Source organism: Myotis lucifugus, unplaced genomic scaffold (genome assembly GCF_000147115.1).
Source record: "Myotis lucifugus unplaced genomic scaffold, Myoluc2.0 scaffold_135, whole genome shotgun sequence".
NCBI lineage: Eukaryota > Metazoa > Chordata > Mammalia > Chiroptera > Vespertilionidae > Myotis > Myotis lucifugus.
The window spans coordinates 210,670-225,108 of record NW_005871183.1 but is presented as its reverse complement, the minus strand read 5'-3'; the positions used below and the strand labels follow the sequence as shown (position 1 = coordinate 225,108).

At 39.7% G+C, this 14,439-nt stretch overlaps 1 non-coding gene and 1 pseudogene across 1 annotated transcript; one reads left to right on the top strand and one right to left on the bottom strand.

Moving 5' to 3' along the window:
- The first annotated feature begins 5,554 nt into the window (after nt 1-5,554).
- On the top strand, nt 5,555-5,661 carry LOC111827133. The gene has a single exon (XR_002830634.1). It is a non-coding gene; the product is annotated as a U6 spliceosomal RNA (small nuclear RNA).
- Nucleotides 5,662-8,288: 2,627 nt separating this feature from the next.
- LOC111827128 overlaps nt 8,289-14,439 on the bottom strand; it is a 10,168-nt pseudogene continuing 4,017 nt past the window's right edge.

Here is a 14,439-nt window from a genome sequence, read left to right as displayed (position 1 = left end):
TTTTCACTCTCTTTTCCATTAACAAAATAACTTTTCTTACTAAAAATACATCCTACTTTTCTTGCATAGAGATATTTCCCTTATTATTTCTAGCAATTTCAATTATATATATTAGTTAGATTCTTAATCCTTAGAATCCTTAATTTCTAGTGAAAACTAAAAAGTAAGAAATAAGAAATTATAGACCAGTGATGGCGAACCTATGACACGCGTGTCAGAGGTGACACGCGAACTCATTTTTTTGGTTGACTTTCCTTTGTTAAATGGAATTTAAATATATAAAATAAATATCAAAAATATAAGTCTTTGTTTTACTATGGTTGCAAATATCAAAAATTTTCTATATGTGACACAGCACCAGAGTTAAGTTAGGATTTTTCAAAATGCTGACACGCCGAGCTCAAAAGGTTCGCCATAGACTATTACACTAGCATTCTAGCATTCTGTGGATTGGCAAACTTGTAAGTACAATTCATAATTTCTAGAAGTATATTATTCCTAGTAGCAAATTTTTTAATGTTGCACAAAACATGTTTACTCATAGATCCAAATATCTTTAGTTCCTTTGTAAAAGGAAGTCAAAATGAATAAACCTATGTTCAGTAATTAATATTTCAGTATTTTATCTTATTCAGAAATATTCCAAATATTTGATGAATATCTATCTTTTACTTATCTCAGTATAACTTTAAGGTTTCAATTAGCAAAAAGATTTTAGAAACTAAACAGAAATACTATAAAGCATAATTATTGTTGAAAATTGCATTTATAAACTTCTACCTTACATTCATTAATTTACTTGTTCTTAAAAATTATTCTTATATTACTCATGAAAAATATTTGAGGTATTAAACAGATAACCATCATCTTATCATTCTAAATAAAAAATTCTGTGACGTAGATAACATGAGCTTATTTGACTTTTACTAAACATAAACTAGAATAAAATTATTATACTTAATGCTTATTCTAGATTATGTGAACTTGAAAAACATTGGGTTAGTTTCTATAATCCTGAGAACATACTTGATTTATATAAATGTTTCATTTCACATATACATATATGTTAATAAAGTTTGTTTTGATTGGAGTGCTGCCCACATGGAGCAAAGCTCACATCTGATAGGACTCACCCTACAGCCCTTGAATAATGAGAAGAGCAGTGCATTCATAGCTTCAGCAGACACCTGGGCTGTGCGATTCCTTGTTCTGCAGGCCATTGAGTAGTCAGCTTTGGGCCCCATTCCTCTTTGCCAGAAACTGTTAAAAATTAAAGAAAACAATATAGTGATACAAACAAACTTTATTTATCATTTCATAAAAGAGTCTCCATTGAGAGAACTATAAAACTGAGTGGAAGGCAAGAACCTTTTATGAGATAAAGAATTGTTAAAATGCTGATATTTGCAACAACATGGATGGATCTTGAGAATATCATGCTAAGTAAAACAAGTCAAACAGAAAAGTCAAGAACCATATGATTTCATTCATATGTGGGATATAAAACTGAAAGCAACAGCCCTGGCCAGTGTGGCTCAGTTGGTTGGATATTGTCCAGTGCATCGAAAGGTTGTAGGTTCAATTCCCCATCAGGGCACGTACCAAATGGTGGCCTCAATCTCCAGTACGGGGTATGCAAGAGGCAGCCAATGGATGTTTCACTCACATTGGTGTTTTTCTCTCTCTCCCTCTCCCTTCCTCTCTCTCTAAAAAACCAATTAAAAATCTTTAAAAAGAAAACAAAATTAAAAAACTGAAAGCAACAAATGAACAAACAACAACCAAAAACACATAGACACAGGCAACAGTATGGTGGTTACCACGGGGAAGAGGGTTAGGAGGATATAAAGGTTAAGGGGGAGGGGGGGACTATATGGTAATAGAAGGAGATTTGACTTTGGGTGGTAAACACACAATATAGATTATGTATTATAGAATTTTACACTTGTAACCTATCTAATTTTATTAACCAATGTCACCCTAATACATTTAATTTTTAAAAAAGCATTTAAAGAATAAGGAAGCAAAAATTAGAAAATATCTGTTTGGTAGAGGCTACAAAGTGGTGAGAAGAACAAGGAAGTAAGTCTACAGTAGAGCCAGAGCTGGCTTGGCATTTGGGGATTGGCTGACTGGATATACTGCATTTGTGGTCAAGCAGAGCATTTACAGGGACGTGAAAGTTGTCTAAGTTTCTGTTTGCTGATGTAGCACCCCAGGCAGGAGCAGCTCCATCTTGAGCCTAGTAAATTATTCTGACACAGGCAAATTCCACTAATGGACAACAGCTATGAATATAATGAAAGGAAAACAGTCTAGATAGATGATGGTTTTAACCGCAGCAATACCATCCACTGGATGCATTCCTTCTAGTTCAAAGTATTCAATTTAGTAGATGTTTATTGAGTCTACATTGTATGCAAACAACTCACACACTCCAGCAAAAGAATTCATTTGAATAACAATATTTAAGATGAGAATAGTCATCTAATCTAACCTTCTTTTCCAGATAAGAAAACAGAAACAAGTGTATTTAGTGATGTTTTGCATGAGGTCAGCCTAATTATTAAAACTTGGTGGCAACACCAAAAAGAACTAGGCCAAGTGTTCTGACCATAGTGCATGCCCGCCAATATTTTTCACCCTTTCTGGGAAACCTTCCCTGTCTGTTCAAGTAAATCTGATCATTTATCTTTTGTGCCACAATTGGGCCAAGTACATGGATCTATCATTGTAATTAATCACAAGATTACAATTATTACATTGATATCCATTTATCTGGTGTATGGGGCCAACTGACAGGCTGTATATTACCAGGGGGGGAAGGTTTTGGGTTTTTTTTTAACCTCTCCAAGGTTCAATTTCTGAATCTACAATAAGGGGATAATTTGGTACCCAACTCAAAGGGTTATTAATGAGATGTAAGTGAGAAAATCATTTTAATGTTTAGCACAGGGCCTGTCACATAGAAAGTGCTGAAAAAAATTAGCTATTATTTTTATTGTTATTATTTTTAAAGTATTTATTGAGTACCAATAATATTTCTAGTACCAAAACTATCTGGTTTGTTCAGTCAAAAAATGTACTGAGTATCTCATATATATCATGTGCTATTGCCAAGCACTGGCCTTTCAAACACTAGTAAAATTAATAAGCAGTGTGATAATAATTATAATTGAAATGAGTTAACATCATAATGGTAAACGCAGTAAAAGATTGGTTAAATGCAGCTAGGAACATAGTGGAGGGCAAAGACAAACTTCACAGGGAAGGAGAAATAGTTCCTGCAATACCTCCCTCTTCTTCATTTCTTTTTATTGTGTCAGGGAAAACTGAAATTTTTCCTGTACCTCTATGAAACCTGGAGAGAGGTCTGAGGCAAAGAAAAGCTATCTGGGCATAGTGGTATGTGCTGTCAGCTAATGTAAGTGACCTTGGTAATGTAACACTAAGCAAGAAGGGGCAAATTTGCTATTAACATAAGAACAGGAAAAGTGTCATAAGGTAAGGGGTCTAGGTCAGGTCGTCAGAACACAAATTACTCATGTATATTGCTGGAAGCTGGTCCATCCTTGCTGCTTGACACAGTCGCTGAAAGGAAGAAACATCTGCACAGCGTATATTTCAAGGGACCTGGCGTATATGGCATAATGTTCTTAATATGTTTGCTCACCTTCTGGCGCTATGTGTTTTAACCAAGGTCACTTCTCCGAGAAAGGTTGTTTCCCCAGGTAGGGATTTTTCCCTGAAGTTAGGGAGGGAATAAAACCCCTTAACTAAATGCCAGGCGGGTAGTTAATCAATTTAACTACAAACAATCACCCTTAATCTACATAATCTTTACTCCCTGGAATGGAGATAAGAAACACCCTAACCTTTGAAATAGAAATTGACAGGATTAAAATCAACTGGTATAAATACAGATGTAACAAGACAATAAAAGAAGAACTTGGCTGGAGATCCTGGCTAGAGATCCTGGCTAGGCTGCTGATCAACTGAACGCTGTCTCCGTGTCATTCCTTCTTCGCCGACTCTGTCCACACCTTTGGGGACCCTTGGACCTGCTGGGGCTAGACCTCAACAGTAAATGAGAGAGAATGGTTTTGGGGGGAAAACGATAATCCTCATTAATCACTGATGTCCTCTTTCAGGAGGAAACTAAATAAAACCCACTGGTAGGACCCACCATTTTCCTTCCCTCCACACATACACCTATCTCCACCTACAGATTTCCTGTCTCTTCTGCCCCATGTACTCCCTCTCCCAGAGCCATTAGACAGTGAGTGCCACCATAACTACATCTGCCCTCAGCCACCTGGGCTACATTACTATGAAAGGATAACTTCTATGATTTTACTAAAATTCTGTTAGAGCTCTATCCCCTTAACATGGCTAAAGTATAATTATAGCACACACACAAAAATAGTGGAAGCTATTATAAATAACTGCATGACAATATGAACCTCATGCTAATCATCAATAATCACATCCAAACATAAGTCACACAGAATTCTTAACCAAGATACTTGATAGTTAATACTGGAAAAAAATACAGTGGTAGATTTGTGTATCTGCTCAGTTGAAGGTGAAAAAATGCAATTAACTCCTTTTTATAGGCCAGAGTATTATTCCCATGATCATTACTTAGCTAAGCTACTTAAGGATAAGTGTCCTTTAGAGAAAGGACTCTCTTTCTCATTAACTAGATTTCTGACCCATAGAGGAGTTTTAGCATTTATTTTCAGGTGTTTTAATTTTTTCCATTAAGCACTTCATCAAAATTTTAGGAAGTAATATGATTTAATATTGTTTGGTCAAAGGTCTTTATTTAATAAATCAAATCAGACTATTGGCTTAAGTCCAAAAAATAAAGGTCAAACATCTTGACATAACTATTTTTGAAGAATTTATCGCTAGGCCGATTATTAGCTGAGATACTCTCTAAAGTAGATTTGCTTTGAGAGAAAGTCCTCTTTCAAATTTAGAAAACCAAAATAACCAATAACCATTCTAGTTTCTGAGAAATAAGCAAAATAAAAAATTCAGTTGAGGTCACATACGCATGTCACAGAGACAGTTAATAATCCAACATGAAAGAGAACCAGAGATAAAGAACACATCAATTATCCTAGATAATGGACCTATAATAAAAATAAAGGGTACTGTATTTGAGATAATCAAAGAGTGGGTTAATAAGGAATGACTGGCACTTACATGTTCTGCTCCTTCAGAGAGATTATAGTGATTACAGTCTTGCTGAAACCCTTTGTAATGTAGCATTAGGATTTATTAGCACAATATTTTAAAAATAAGAAATACAGATTCAAGACATGTCATATTTTTCCTATAATTAAAAGAATTTAATAAACTGAAATTATGTATTTTTGTAAGAAAAGGGGTCTAGGTCAGGCTCTTCCATAATTACCTTAACATTTATTAGTGGTCTTAAAGTTCAAATGTTATTACTTCAGGTGATGGGAGCCCACATCCACACCAAAAGGATAGGGAAAACATGAAGAGAAAAATGGTCTCTGTGTATACTCTTTAGAAATGAGTGCTCGCTTCGGCAGCACCTATACTAAAATTGGAATGATACAGAGAAGATTAGCATGGCCCCTGTGCAAGGATGACACGCAAATTCGTGAAGTGTTCCATATTAAAAAAAATGAGAGAATTCTACAAGTGAGTTATTGTATTTTGCTTGTTTCCACAGGTTTCCAAGTCTTAAGTAATGAAGTCACTACTAAGTCCCTGTCCAATCAGAAAGAAAAGCATCAGAGGAACATTTGCAAAAGTGAGAGAGGCAGGGCCTTGCCATGTTCCAGGACTGCCTGCTGCTCAGCATGCAGGCCCTGTCTGTGGAAAAGAGTGCGGCCACAGGAGAAGCCGGCGCATAAAGAGCATCCCATGCTGCCTCTGAGGCATGGACTTTATACTAAAGCAATGGAGAGGCATTTAAGAGTTTTCACTAAGGGAATAATTCAATCAGCTCCACGCTCTAGAAAGATCCCTCAGGCTGCAGAGCAAACACAAGGCAGAAGGAGCAATATTGGAGGAAGGAAGACCAATTGGGAGGCAATTGCACTAATCTAGGGGAAGATGAAGTTCTTATAAACAGAGCTGATGGCAGTGAGGATGGAGAGAAGCAGCTGGCTGTGAAAGAGATTAGGGAGGAAGAAGCTGCCAGACTTGGTGATTGATTGGGCAACAGTGAGGTTGAGGCACTAGAATGACAGGCAAATATCTCCCTCAGGTAACAGGATAAATAATGGTGCCTGAGTTTCCTTTGGAACATCCACGGGTGATGGCCACTAAGCAGATTGATGTATAGGTCAAGAGCTCAGCAGAATGACCTGGACCAAGTTAGAGACCCCTGTCAAAGATGCATTTCTCCTGCACTTCTATAGCAAGCTGTACCATGTCTATCATATCAGTCACATTATTGAAATTATAGGTTTACGCTCTGTCTCCTCTACTATGCTGCATATTCACTGAGGACAGGCATCATTTGTATTCATCCTTCTCTTTCTAGTACTCAACAAATAATTATAAGAATATTCACCAGGTACTGTTTTCTCATGCATAAATTTATTTAATGCTCACAACAACCTTTTGAGGCAGTAGTAGTATTATCAGATGAGGAAACTGAGGCTGAGAATCAGTAAAGGAATTTACCAAAGTCCTGCCACTAGTAAAACAGACATTGAACGTGGATTATTACCTTAGGCCAGTGATGGCGAACCTTTGACACGCGTGTCAGAGGTGAAACGTGAACTCATTTTTTTGGTTGATTTTTCTTTGTTAAATGGCATTTAAATATATAAAATAAATATCAAAAATATAAATCTTTGTTTTACTATGGTTGCAAATATCAAAAAATTTCTATGTGGGACACGGCACCAGAGTTAAGTTAGGGTTTTTCAAAATGCTGGAACGCCAAGCTCAAAAGGTTCGCCATCACTGCCTTAGGCAATGGTAGTTTCTTAACATGTGTTAACTTAAATAAATTGACCTGAGGACTGTATAGAAAATAAGTTACGTAGAGAAATGAAGGAAAGGGTGTAGTTATAAAGAGGAATGAGGAACTGGAGACATTGTAATCTACTTCATGCGCCATTTATTTATTTTTTTATTTTTATTTTTGGAAATACTGGGGGGCCAGGAGGGCAAGTCCAACTCCAGGGGAAGGACTTACACTGGTGCTCAGGCCTCACCAACCTTTTACTGGTTTGGGATACACCAATGGCCCTTAGGCAGGCAATTTCCAGTAATAGGCAAACTAGCCTATCAGCAAGGATTTATATAAATGGGGAAGTTGCTTCAGCTACCATTGTCTAGACCAGTGATGGCGAACCTTTTGAGCTCAGCGTGTCAGCATTTTGAAAAACCCTAACTTAACTCTGGTGCCGTGTCACATATAGAAATTTTTTGATATTTGCAACCATAGTAAAACAAAGACTTATATTTTTGATATTTATTTTATATACTTAAATGCCATTTAACAAAGAAAAATCAACCAAAAAAATGAGTTCACGTGTTACCTCTGACACGCGTGTCATAGGTTCGCCATCACTGGTCTAGACTAACAGTGGGTGCACAGCCCTGACCATTGCCAGAGCTCAAGGGTCACCAGCCTTCCGGGATCCTTGTCCACACCTCTCTGCTAGTGAAGACAATAGGCAGCTTCCCACATACAGTGGGGCCTTGACTTACGAGTGTCCCGACTAACCAGTTTTTTGAGGTACCAGCTGTCTCTCCGCTGATTTTTTGCATTGAGTTGACAGAGTAATTTGAGTTAACGAGCTCCTTAACAAGCTCGGTCTCGGAAGGAATTAAACTCGTAAGTCAAGGCCCCACTCTATTGTTTTTGTGATTAATCACTATGCTTTAATTATGTTCAGTTTGTAACAATGAAAATACATCCTGCATATCAGATATTTACATTACGATTCCTAACAGTAGCAAAATTACAGTTATGAAGTAGCAACGAAAATAATTTTATGGTTTGGGGTCACCACAACATGAGGAACTGTATTAAAGGGTCACAGCATTAGGAAGGTTGAGACCACTGGTCTAAGGTTTATTTCTACCTCAATTGCTGGCTCCTACCCAGCCTGGCCCTGGTCCGGGCTTGGGCAGGAGGCAACCAACTGATGTGTTTCTCTCACATCAATATTTCTGTCTCTCCCTCTCTCCCCCACTCTCTCTAAACATCAATGGGAAAATATCCTCAGGTGAGGATTAAAAAAACAAACAAAGGTGGGTAACCTGGTCAGGAGGTCAAATCTTCAAAGTGCATGCAAGCTGCTCCTCCCATGGGGTCCGGACTGAATGTTCCTGAGCATCTCCAGGAAAGCCTGCGGGGATGGCGCCTCCACATTCTGGAAGGTGTTCTGGACTCTGCTGTACGGGAAGAAGTATTTCGCCTCCAGCCAGATGAACCCGAAGTGATTCTCATCGAACAAGATAAAGACTCCAGGGAAGCGCTGGCGGTAGGCTGAGCCAAGTAAGGCAACAGTGTCCACGCCATAGAAACACATCCTGCACGTTCCAGAGTAGTTCTGGTTTCTTGACAGCACGCCGACAGGCAGAACAAACAGGACAGGCTGCTCCTCCGAAGCTGCAGCCCTGGACTCCCCGACGCTGGGCTGGGCAGGGCTCTCCAGCCATGGCACTCGCTTTCCTCAGTCCCGTCTTCTTGCTGCTGCTGCTGCTCCCGGATCACCTGCTCATCAAACTTCTGGACCACGCGGGAGAGCTTGTTGAAGTTGCGGAAGATCTCGCCATCTCACAGCTGGATGCGGCACATGAGGTGGATCTCTAACGTCTTCTTGGAGTCTCCCGTGATATCGGTGACCCGGGCATACTTCCCATGGAAGCTGAGCATGGCAATCTTTAGGCCAAAGTCATCTAAGTAGTATTGAAAGAGGCCTGGCCTGATGAGGTCGTCCGGGTGGCTCGGCGGGAGGTAGAGGCGGCTGTAGGTCAGGCAGTCATACTGTAGTCTGTCCTCCCGCGTCAGCACCCACTCCCATTCTTCCCTAAGTCTTGCTGTTAAATCCGTTCCGTGGTCTGTCTTGTTGCAATGGGTGGTGAACCTGTCCTTCTGAATCAGCACGTGGCAGTTGTGGGGCCTGCTGTGGAGGCCTTCCATGCACTCCACCGTGGCTGGTTTCCTCTCCATCAGGCGAATTCTGAACACGGGCTTGAAATGTATGGGGCCACCCACATGGGTGTGAAAGGAAGGCCTGTATTTCCAACCAGTAATGCATAAGCCGTCCACCACTGCATTCACTAGTGTTCTATAGCTATGTTATAGCTGCCACAATCCCAAAATGTTTCTGTATGGGAACAGCTTCTCATAGACTTCTCGATAAGACATACCGATCATCTCCAGGTTCTGCAAGTTTTTACGAAAGCCAAACTCCTCCCGGCAGCACCTTCTCCAGATGCTGTCGATGTGCAGGATGAGGTGGAATTTGGTGCAGGCCTGGGCCAGGCTGGGCAGGTCGGTGGCGGGAACACAGGAGAAGATCTCCACCGGCATCTCCTATAAAAACATGCATCCTCCAGCTCCAATCTCCTTTAGGTGCCCCAGAGAAAGTGCGAAGATGAAATCAGCAAGAGGGTTGTTTTCAGATATCATGGAGCTAATAGTATTTGAAGTTAGGAAATATTGAGGGATTCAAAAAGTAACTTCAAAGAAACAGACTTGAAGATATTCTGATTCAATTCAACAAACATCTGCCAGTCAGGAATACCAAGTTGAGGAAGACAGTGGTCTAGGCCCTCAAGAGCTCACACTCTCTTGTCTAGTGGAGAGGACAAGCTTGTAAACAAATGACTGATAAAATCCATGAGGCGGTAATATAATGAACAGCCATATAACCCACATCTCCATCCTCTGGGGTTGGGAGAACTTTACAAATCTGACCTGCAAATATCAGAAACTTTATAGCTCTCTTAGGTAGTATTTCTCCCAAATCAGACAAATCTTAAGTAAGTTGTGATATATTAAAGAGCAGTGAATAATTAACTCAACCCCCATTTCAACCTGGCAAGATAACTTGGTAACCACATGGATTCTGTTCTACCACTTACACTAGATATACAACTTTGAATAAGAAACACTTTTTAAGCCGTGGTTTATGGGGAAAATAATGATGAATAACTCATAGAATTTTTTGAGAATTAAACTATAATAATAGAGTTTTCACAGTGTGCTAGGCAGTTTTTGGTACTTTACTTCTATTACCTCATTTAATCCTTACAAAAACTATATATGATAAATACTATTATTAGCCCCATTTTGCAGATGAGAAAACTGAGGTACAATGATTAAGTGATTTGTCCAAGTTACATGACTAGTAGGTGGCATGGCCAAGATTTCAACAGCGGTTTGGTTCCAAAGCCTGCATTCTTTAATTAGCTTTCCATTTTTAACTTACCTCTCAAGTTAGATGATGTTTCTAAAGCTTTCAGCATAGGGCTCATCACATTAATTGAACCAGTGTTGCTTTATAATAGAAATTAAATGTAAAGTACTGAGCCCACGTATCTTTCACCTCCTCCTACAGCTATTTGGTCAACAAATGATAAGGAAGTAGAGAGGGTGAACAGCCACCTAGAAAATGAAGGCTAATTCTTTCCAGGACAGAAGAGGAAGTGAGTATAAGTGGGAAAGGAGACAAAGGTGGGAACAGGCCCCATTCTAAGATGAAAGCCAGGTTTGAAGGGGCAAAAAAAATTACAGAATTTGAGTAAGAGGTTGAAAACAGCAGCTTTCTCTGCTCCTGTCTGAGACTTTGGGGTGAGACTGTCACTGGGTAGAATAGCAATGGTTAATGGTTCTGTGAGGCTGAGAAAGGATCCAAATTCATGTTCTGGGCCTTCTACTTGGTGTGGAAGGAATCCTAAGTTCTACATGCCCCATGGGCAAGTGAAATTCAAATTTAACTAGGCCTCCCATATTTTATCGGCCAACACTGGTCTCCTTGTAAATTATTGAGGGGAAACTACTCCTGGTATAGAGCAAGTTACACCTTTATAAAGGAATATTTTAAGCAAAAATGATCCCCAATGGAGTCTTTTGTTTTTTCACACATGGAGACAAAACATAGGACAAGAAACAGTAACCTCAGGTTAGAGAGGAAAATGGTTAGATAAATCATGCTACACTATTTTCAAAGACGGCAAACAAGTATCATAAATATATCCTGACAAACCTTGACAAAGTTTCAGATCAAAATCACAGCCTCCTTAGCAAAGTAAAAGATGAAAAGATGAAATATGGCATCATATAAAAGACTACACAAACTTTTTAAAGGGAAAAGTCAAAAATCCTTAGATAAGCTATATGGGTGTTGCTTTTATTACTGCCATTTTCCATAAAAGTCAGATATTCAGTAATAGGGCTTCCTTACATTTATTATCCTAAAGCACAAATAAGTTAATATTAACACAAACATTATCTATACTAATAAAGAGCTAATATGCTAATGGTCAGGACACCGTAACACGTAATGACCAGACCATTAGCATATTAGCTGGGGCATTGCTCCAGAGATGGGGCGAAGCAGGTAGGCGTCCAGAGGAGGTGGGACCATCCCATGTCGGGGACATCAGGAGTGAGAGCCTATAGCACCACCCTCACCAGTCCTTCGTTACCTACCACTTGCACTCTGAGCGCCCTTCGGCCCACCTGCCAGGGGAGGGAGCACAGCGCAGCAGGCAGGAGGCTTCCACACTCTCCTCTGGCACCATGATGGGGCGGAACCACCACGTTGCTCTGGAGATGGGGCAGAAGCAGGGAGGCGCCCAGAGAAGGTGGGACCAGCGCCAGGCAACTTGAGGGACTTGAGGGACTGAAGAAGTGGCCAGTGAAGGCCAGAGGGTTTCGGGGCTGGGCCAGGCACACTGGATCTCTGCATGGACAGGTTCAGATGTCAAAGCAGGGCTGCATGTGGGTTGGCGGCACCGCTGGGCTCCTAGTTAAAGATAATATAACATAGTAGTTAAGAACACAGATTTTGGAGTGAGGCTTGATTTTTATCTGGGTTCTTTCATGTTGCCATGGACTTTTTGGAAAGCTTCTGCACTTTTTCAAAATTGGTTTTAATCTTATAGTTAAATAATTTCTAATTCACATGGTTATTTTGAGGAATAAATGAGCTACTCTAGGTATACTATAGGTATACTAGTATATAGTAAGTGCTCAATAATGTCTATATCTACATTTATATCTGTATCTATAAATGATGGTTTGATATAGAGACATAGACATGAATGTAGATTTAGATATAGATATATAGATATGCAAGTGTGTGCATAATTTTTATATATCTATAATAATAAAAGGGTAATATGCTAATTAGACCAGACATCTTCCCGACGTCATTCCGACATCCTTCCTGATGAAGCCGGGGCCAGAGGGAAGCCAGCCTGGGTCCCGGGTGCCTGCAGGCAGCCTGAGAGAAGCCAGCCCGGGTCCTGGGTGCCCCAGGTGGCCAGAGGAGGGAAGCCCAGATCCCAGGTGCCAGAGGGAAGCTGGTGCTGGAGGCCAGGACAAGGAAGGCCTACTTTTATATGAATTTTTGTGCATCGGGCCTCTAGTATTTGCATATACTTGATAATTTTGTAAGGGTCTAATGCTGGTTGTTTTGGTCACTTTGTTGACCAATTGAAGAAAAAGATCAATCCAGGAAGCATTGTTAAATGAGAGCCAGGGGGAAGGTAATGAACAGGTCCCAACATATTATCCTTAGAAAGTGCCTGAGCTCTGGATTATTAGTGAGTAAATTGGTCCCTGCAAGCCATTCCCATACAGAGAAGAGGTGGTTCTGATCTAAATGCAGAGTCACTGTGCCCATATCTATTTCAGTCTTTACCTTTTATCTTAATGCTTCAGTCATTGGAACTCTGTCGCAGATTAATAGAGGTGAGAAAGTTGAGAGAGGAACCTATAATCACACCTCACTTCCAGAGATAGGACAACTGAGACCCAGAATGGAAAGGAGTCCCCTCCTCTAGGTCCCATAAAGAAGCTATTAATTGAGCAAGAATGAGATCTCAGCATTTTGCAGTCAATCCAGTACCCTTTCCAACTTATCCTGCTACTTCCCCAAAGGCACAGGGTCAGTGTGTGAAAGGGTGACCTGTGTGACATGTCTCCTCTCAAGGGATCAAGGTCATCCTTACATTATCCCTCTCTGCTTCCCACTCCACACATTCTCAATGAGAGAGCTCATTAACTCTCATCTCTACAGTGATAGTTCCCACACAGTGTCTCCAGCTCAGATCTTCCTACTAAGCTACACTCTGATATATCCAGCTGGATGCCCCCTGGACAAGAAAACTACACTCCAAGTGAAAATTATAATCTTCCCCCACATTCTTTCTTCTTTTCTTTTGTTCACTACCTTTGTATAAGGTAGCAGCATCCATCCTGTGTGGCATTCTTGACATAACCCATATTAAAACTAGATTGACTCTTTCTAAAATTCAAATTGATCACATTGCACATCAGAGAAAAAATCCTTCAAACCTTTTATTTTGATACATATTCCAGACTCCTTATGATCCCTGGCTCTCCTTCCACCACTACTTGCATTCCCTAAATAGTTCCCTCCACTCACTCCCACTGTCTCCTTTGCATGGCTCTATGCAAGCAGTACATCATAGTTCTGAGGCATCTACTTATTTGGCAACTTCATTGATGTTGGGAATAGTGCTTAGCACATGTTTAGTGACAAGAGCTATTTATTAGTTGAATCAACAAATAAGTGAATAAAAGTCAAAGTTTTAGGATCACTGTTTACTGAGGGCAAAATCTTGGGCTATGTAATCATTTCTCTGCCTTAAGTCCTTCATCTCTAACGTAAGAATTTAAATAAAATAATATCTTACCAAGCGATTGTGAGCATTAAAAGAGGTCATATATGTGAATGGACTTTGTAACAAATAAAGTACAGTATACTGTCAGTTATTTTTATTTTAGTTCTTTATAAACTTATTCTTCAATTTTAAGACTGGTAAAAAAGATATTGTCCCAGTATCTAGTTAACCTTGAGAATAAGCCCTTGAAAATATCTTATTGAACAAAATTTTAAGATAAAGTAAGCACCAGTGTCATCAGTATCCTTAATTATGGAGGTGTAAGAAGTGGATGAATTCTCAAGCTTATAAGAGCCAATTTCTCCCCACTCCACCACTTCATTTACATAGTAGAGCCCTCATGTACTTGTAGTGTGGTAGGGGGAGAGAAGTGGAAGATGATACAAGGTATTATAACAAAGTCCACTTTTAAGTAATTATAACTTAAGCTAATTACATTGACATTTCTCAGCAAGGATTAAGTAAGTCAGAAGTGAAAAAAAAAAAGGGGCATATGAGGAAAAGAAAAAGCAAAGGTTGGACTACAAGAGCATCTCTTTTGCTTCC